This window comes from Tachysurus fulvidraco, chromosome 2 (assembly GCF_022655615.1).
Source record: "Tachysurus fulvidraco isolate hzauxx_2018 chromosome 2, HZAU_PFXX_2.0, whole genome shotgun sequence".
Classification (NCBI taxonomy): Eukaryota; Metazoa; Chordata; class Actinopteri; order Siluriformes; family Bagridae; genus Tachysurus; species Tachysurus fulvidraco.
In genome coordinates this window covers 42482167-42489682 of record NC_062519.1, presented here as the reverse complement: position 1 = coordinate 42489682, position 7516 = coordinate 42482167, and the positions used below count along the sequence as shown (strand labels likewise).

General features: G+C 42.0%; 1 protein-coding gene across 1 annotated transcript in view; it reads left to right on the top strand.

Moving 5' to 3' along the window:
- Positions 1 to 924, top strand: part of cpne7 (copine VII) — a 64304-nt gene extending 63380 nt beyond the window's left edge. Inside the window, exon 16 of the mRNA XM_027136615.2 lies at positions 1 to 924. This exon is cut by the window's left edge and continues 217 nt beyond it. The gene's annotated coding sequence lies outside the window, so the exon portion shown is untranslated.
- The last annotated feature ends 6592 nt before the right edge of the window (positions 925 to 7516 follow it).

The window sequence follows — 7516 nt, the reverse complement described above, 5'->3', positions numbered from 1 at the left end:
AAACACTACATCTCCGCCCCGTCTCCTTGTTTATACGTACTGCGTTTCCACAGAAGAAGGATTCGTTCTTCTTGGATCGTGTCCCGTGTTTGGCGTCATGCCAAAATCATTATCGTGATCATTATCTGTGCTGGAATCTTTGTATAAAGCTTCCCACTACACTTCCAGACCTCTGACCCCTGCCAGCTCTCTGCAACTTCTCTGCTAAGGCCATCTCTTCATTTTTTTATCCTGTGCCTTGCAGGACTTTTCAGTGTTTGCTCTGCCTGTCTGATCGCTGTGTTTATCTTCACTGCTCCCCATATTGTGCTGCAGGCTTCACGCTGGCTTTTCACCACGGCAACAACACACCGGATCGAGCGTGAGCAGAACGGACGTTACCTGACATTTAGCTATAACCGCTGATATCTGTAACTCAGCATCACTTATATGAACGCAGGATATCGTCCTAGGCGTAAAGCTTTTGCTCCGAAACACAGGAAAAAGAAATAACAGGAAAGCTACACTTACTATTAGCCAGCAAATCCAAGACATGGGTCTCGTTTGTATTTTATTAGACAATCCATCTTGTTTGTGTTCGTTACACCCACAACTGGATTCCCTTTTACTCTTTTTTTTACATACTGATAATCACACGGTACGGATTTTAACAACAAATAACAAACAGGATAAAAACAAATGATGCACATGAGAACTAGGACTGCGTCCCAAAGCACAGACTCGTGTGCAAATCTACATCATTAACCTCATTAAAAAAAACATATGGAATGTCGGAGACTTGGAAAATGGGTGGGAACATTTTAAAGTTTTTAAAAAGCTAACGGAGGCACGGTGGCTTAGCGGTTAGTACGTTCGCCTCACACCTCCAGGGTCGGGGGTTCGATTCCCGCCTGCGCCTCCGCCTTGTGTGTGTGGAGTTTGCATGTTCTCCCCGTGCCTCGGGGGTTTCCTCCGGGTACTCCGGTTTCCTCCCCCGGTCCAAAGACATGCATGGTAGGTTGATTGGCATCTCTGGAAAATTGTCCGTAGTGTGTGAGTGTGTGTGTGAATGAGAGTGTGTGTGTGTGTGCCCTGCGATGGGTTGGCACTCCGTCCATGGTGTATCCTGCCTCGATGCCCGATGCCGCCTGAGATAGGCACAGGCTCCCCGTGACCCGAGACGTTCGGATGAATGAATGAATGAAAAAGCTAGCGTGTGTTTATACTAACATCCGGTGATATAGTCCATGGGATGAGTGCGTCGTGCGTAGTAGGTGATTTGGGACGCAGTTGCGGTCTTATGTTAATTTTTTCCATAACATAAAGAAAGAGAAGCATGGATGCTCTCTTTATGTACAGTATATCTAACGTGTTAACATGTCGAGTCCGATAGATAACAGCAAGATTATTAAGTATGTGAGAAAGCTCCAAAACTTTGAGAAACAAGAACAGGAGCAAGCTGTAAATTTAAAATGAATGTCATGTGAAATCCGTAACTGGTTATTTATTTATTTATTTATTTATTTATTTATTTATTTATTTATTTATCTATCTATCTATCTATCTGTCTGTCTATCTGTTTGTTTGTTTGTTTGTTTGTTTATTTATTTATTTATTTATCTATCTATCTATCTGTCTATCTGTTTGTTTGTTTATTTATTTATTTATTTATTAAACTCGTGCCCATCTTTGGAGCCAGCATTTCGATTCCCCTTTTTAGCTCTACATTTACAGCTTTCTGTACAAGTTTGCTATGCATTATAACTTCTTTACTTCAGACCAAAACACTAGTCCTGTTTGTTACCACGTTGCAGTTGGAGTTCTGCAGGGAAACAGATAGCTTACGTAGGCAGCTCGGTATCGAAGGAATCCTGATATTATCATCAGGATATTTTTGTGTTCTGTCTTTCATTCACCGTTTCATTTACATTTCTTGCTTCCACGATCGAGTCGTCGTTCTTCTGCGAGAGCAAAAGCGAAATAAAAATAAACATTCGAGAACTCGGAGAACTCGGGTAGGAGTTTTTGGAGAGCGAGCGGGAAAGCAGGAGATAATGGAGGAAGATTGTTTTTAGGAAGATAAACAGGAAGAAACTCGAGCTTCAGACGTGGGACTGAAATTCAGTTGTTTCTTAAATCTTTATATACAAATCAGATTCCTTGAGCATTGTTAGTCTTTTTATTTCTCAAAATAGACAAATTGTTTTGTTTCTTTAAAGTCATTAATCTGCTTCAGACGATATGACAAATGGATTTAAAACTTTTAGGAACTCGTCAAATTTGGAATATATGATGATAAATGAGGGGGATCACGATGGCTTAGCGGTTAGCACGTTCGCCTCACACCTCCAGGGTCGGGGGTTCGATTCCCACCTCCACCTTGTGTGTGTGGAGTTTGCATGTTCTCCCCGTGCCTAGGGGGTTTCCTCCGGGTACTCCGGTTTCCTCCCCCGGTCAAAGACGTGCATGGTAGGTTGATTGGCATCTCTGGAAAATTGTCCATAGTGTGTGTGTGTGTGAGTGAATGAGAGTGTGTGTGTGTGTGCCCTGTGATGGGTTGGCACTCCGTCCAGGGTGTATCCTGCCTCGATGCCCGATGATGCCTGAGATAGGCACAGGCTCCCCGTGACCCGAGACGTTAGGATAAGCGGTAGAGAATGAATGAATGAATGATGATAAACGACAACAGGAAGTTTAATCGGTATACGATTCTCTTCTATACTCATATTTCCGTGTATGTTGTAGAGAAAAGAAGACTTACGGCTGAAATCGCGTGTATTAATAGAACAGGACCACTGTACATCGTTCAGTCTGGACTCTAAAGGTCGAGCCGAGCCGATTGTTTCATTTAATTGGTGAATAAACTCTATGCATCTTAATAAGTGAGCTCAGAGAGACGGTGCAGGAAAGGAGGAGTCATTCATCGTTGTTCATCTTTAACAGTTAATACTAAAGATATGCAGGAGCACATGTAAGGAGTGTTGGGGGGAGGAAGGTGTGTCGATTACACCAAGGCCAACAATAAAGGGAGCAAATCAAATATGAACAGAACGTGACATGCTCTTGTAGGACGAGAGGAAATGATCTGTAGGGAATCGATTCTTGAGTCGATTCTTGAGTCGATTCTTGAGTCGATTCTTGAGTCGATTCTTGAGTCGATTCTTGAGTTGCTGCCATCATTCTCTCAGTTTTCGTGTTAGTTAATCAGACAAAAAGCTCGACAGTAAAAAAAAACCCTCAACATCCTTAAACTTTCCTGTGGCTGAAAACTCACTGACTGTTATAAAGCTCTGACTGGAGACTCCTTCCCTAAACTGTTCATAAATAAATAAATAAATAAATACTTCAGCATATCAACTATTTTTCTTTGGTAATCAAACTTTGTGTTATAGTCAGGACTTTTGTCTGACGTGCAAGTCCGCGAATGAGATGTTACCATGGAAACGTATTCATTTTAGTCCGTATAGACGGGCGAGATAATTAACAGCAGATTGAGCATATTTTCAGATTAGCTTTATTATTTCAGGCTTTAACTTGTTCCACGTTTTTTGTGACCTCGTACTATATTTTACATTAAAGGGAGAAACAAAACTCTTCTATACGTATTTTCTGTGTGGGAATTTTTTCACTCTTACAGTATGTTTAAACACGAAACACCGTTCTAAAACCTTATTGTTGTGAATTACATGCAGATATTTTCATTAATCTGAATAAAGAGTAGAGGGGCACGGTGGCTTAGTGGTTAGCACGTTCTCCTCACACCTCCAGGGTCGGGGGTTCGATTCCCACCTCCACCTTGTGTGTGTGGAGTTTGCATGTTCTCCCCGTGCCTCGAGGGTTTCCTCCGGGTACTCCGGTTTCCTCCCCCGGTCCAAAGACATGCATGGTAGGTTGATTGGCATCTCTGGAAAATTGTCCGTAGTATGTGTGTGTGTGTGTGAATGAGAGTGTGTGTGTGTGTGAATGAGAGTGTGTGTGTGCCCTGTGATGGGTTGGCACTCCGTCCAGGGTGTATCCTGCCTCGATGCCCGATGACGCCTGAGATAGGCACAGGGTCCCCGTGACCCGAGACGTTCGGATAAGCGGTAGAAGATGAATGAATGAATAAAGAAAAAATGTTCTGTGCTCTTTATTCAGATGAGTGAAAATATCTGCATGTAATTCACGACAATAAGGTTATAGAACAGTGTTTCTTGTTTTAATAAAACATATTTTTTAGGCATATTAAAGATTCTATAATAACAAGGAGTGTAACAATCAGACCCTTTGGAAGAAACAACTGAAAATAGATTAAAATTCTGAAACAGAAAGAAACGTTCGATCCAGGAATAATCGTCAGAATCGATTATTATAAAGACCGACGTGATTCGATACTGAGACAGTTCTTCTCTTTATCTTCGTTAATCTCGATTTAATGATGTAATTCAGCAAAAATGAGAACTTCGGTCAGAGACCATTAAATAGAATCTTCCTGGATCATTATTAAAAGCGTACGGTGCGTCTCTGGGCTTCTGAAGCGCATCTCAGTGTGAAGTACAACATCTCAAGTTATTCAGATGGAAACTGGTGTCTTTCTGAAGTCTAAGGGCCTTTTTACACCCGGTCACTTCGTGTGTCGTCTCTGATCCGATAGCTATCTGATTTGTTAAAACTGTCCCGTTTACATCAGGCCATATAAACACGTCTCGGCGAATCGCATATCGATCCGTTCTTTCTACTCCCGCCCAAAATGCTGATATATTTTACCTCATTTCCGGGGTAACTGAAACAGAACACACTTTGGTGTACGCTGATTTCAGAACGCGATCAAAAAGAAGACGTAAAAAAACGGTTACGACGTTTATGCTACAAAAAACAGCGTTTACTGTTTGCTGCGTTTTCGCTGGCGGCAGCAGCGCGTTTTAAGCCCCGACGAGACGCCTGGGTGAAAGATCACCTGCGAGTGACGTAGTTCCGTTTGGGAGGAGTTTAGCGCTGACGTATGTGGCTCGAACAACCACATTCATTTACACCTGTCCAGTTTCATCTGAAACGCGTCCCAGACCACCTCCTGAAGGGGTTTGTACCATCGGGTTTATATCCGTCTCCAAAACGTTTCGGAGGGCATTTAGACCTGGTCTTTTTACCGTCGGGTAGATATCGGATCACAGAAAACACAGGAAGTGACCAGGGGTAAAAAGCCCCAAAAAACGTCTCACTTCACATTTCCCAGTGCAATTAAGAAACAAAAGCCTTATTGTCTGGTTTAGCTTGAAGCTAATTATCCATATAAAATCCATATAAAACTATTTACCAGCCAAATATTTTATTTTTTGTCTTATTTGGATCATCGAGTTAAATTATTACAGAAAGAAAAAAGGAGTCTGTTTTTTTTTCATACAAAATCAACTAAATAAGATGTTTCAGCCCAAAGCAGTTCTGACTTCAGCCATCATCGTGTCCTGGAAATGATTTGCTTTGTATTTATGTATTTTTTATGAATTTCCTCGAATACATGTTGATTATTATCTCATTATTAACGCTACAGTATTATTTAACGCTTGCGGTCCCGTCGGCAGTCTGTATCGTTTTGGGTTTTTTGCTGTTGTACATGCGAGACTCGCACGTCGCCCGGAGCTGCTTTACGTTTGCGCTTCAGACGTGGAAATACGAAATCACGTGTATTATCGTGCATGAACACTCGCAGGCCGCCGACCGCAGCATGTCACTGTACTGTCATCGACTCCTGAGGCCTAGTGCAGCTCCGTATGGTGCGTAATGCGATGCAGATGTATGTAAAAATCAGCAGTTAGAAGTCGATCTGTACGTAAATACTCCAATATTAATTACAGAAACGACACGTTTAGAGAAATCAGCAGTCGCAAATAATCTGTCATTTAAAAAAAAAAAAAAAAAAAGAAAGCTCTTGTAGCCAAAGGTGGACGTGTACATTGCATTTTATAATGACGTTTAATTATGTATTTCAAATTTTATTTTTTTTATTTGTTCTTTCATTTTTTGCAGATTTATTTTATATAAAATTTTTATGTTAACTATTTATTTCTTTTATATTTATTAATTTATTTTTTATTTCTTGATTTCCAGTCTGTATTATTCCTGGGCTGTGCTGCATGGGCACTTTCTGTGGCAGTGGCCCTGATTCTCCATGAATAATTCTTTACACACACACACACACACACACACACACACACACACACACACACACACACACACACACACACACACACACACACATTCCCCACCCCCTGCATGGATATGCTTGCTCTCCTCTCCTTCTCAGCACCAGTACACAGAGCGCAGAGAGCTGCTGAGACCCACACTGTATGAAATCAAAAGTCCATTACAGGAACTCTTCTCGGCCCACACAGGAAACATCGATCAGGTCAAAGGTCCGAATGCACTGCTGAAATTAAACATGACTTCATTGTGTTTCTGCGTATATACCTCCTCCTAACTGGACTGTAGAAATCATTTAACCGCTTAAACACAATCCTCCTGTCTTTCTTTCTTTCTTTCTTTTTTTACTTTCTGTTTTTTACTTTTTTTGAGTTTTGGCCCCACAGAATCCCTGTTTTGAGAGCACTGTAAATTACTGCATGCATTATTCAGTGTATAATGTGTTTGTTTCTTTGGAGTATTATGTGGTGTGAGGCGACTTTGTCTTTGCCTCCTGCAATGCTACTAATCTTGTACTGTGTGCTTCTAATCCTGCATCAAGGCCAATAAACCTGTCGATGAAACAAACTGAAACGATGGTGTGTGTGTGTGTGTGTGTGTGTGTGAGAGAGAGAGAGAGAGAGAGAGAGAGAGAGAGAGAGAGAGAGAGAGAGAGAGATAGGGGGAGACACAGAAAGAGAGAAAGAGAGAAATACAGAGAGAGAGGGAGAGATGGAGACAGAGACAGAGAGAGGGAGAGATGGAGACAGAGAGAGAGAGGGAGACAGAGAGAGAGAGGGAGACAGAGAGAGAGAGGGAGACAGAGAGTTAGGGGGAGACACAGAAAGAGAGAAACACAGAGAGAGAGAAAGAGAGAGAGACACAGAGAGAGAGAGAGACGGGGAGAGACAGGGAGAGAGAAAGAGAGACACAGAGAGAGAGAAAGAGAGAGACACAGAGAGAGAGAGATGGAGACAGAGAGACAGAGAGGGAGACATAGAAAGAGAGAAACACAGAGAGAGAAAGAGAGAGAGACACAGAGAGAGAGAGACACAGAGAGAGAGACAGACACAGAGAGAGAGAGAGACACGCACACAGAGAGAGAGAGAGAGAAACACAGAGAGAGAGAAAGAGAGAGAGACACAGAGAGGGAGAGATGGAGAGAGAGAGGGAGACAGAGAGAGAGAGAGAGACACACACACAGAGAGAGAAAGAGAGAGACACAGAGAGAGAAAGAGAGAGAGACACACACACAGAGAGAGGGAGAGAGAGAGAGAGAGACTATATATACAGTATTGTGCAAAAGTTTTAGGCCACCACCAGCTTTGTTGTGTTAAAGTGTTAATAGCCGTTCTAGATTTATTTTGGTCTTTAATTCTGC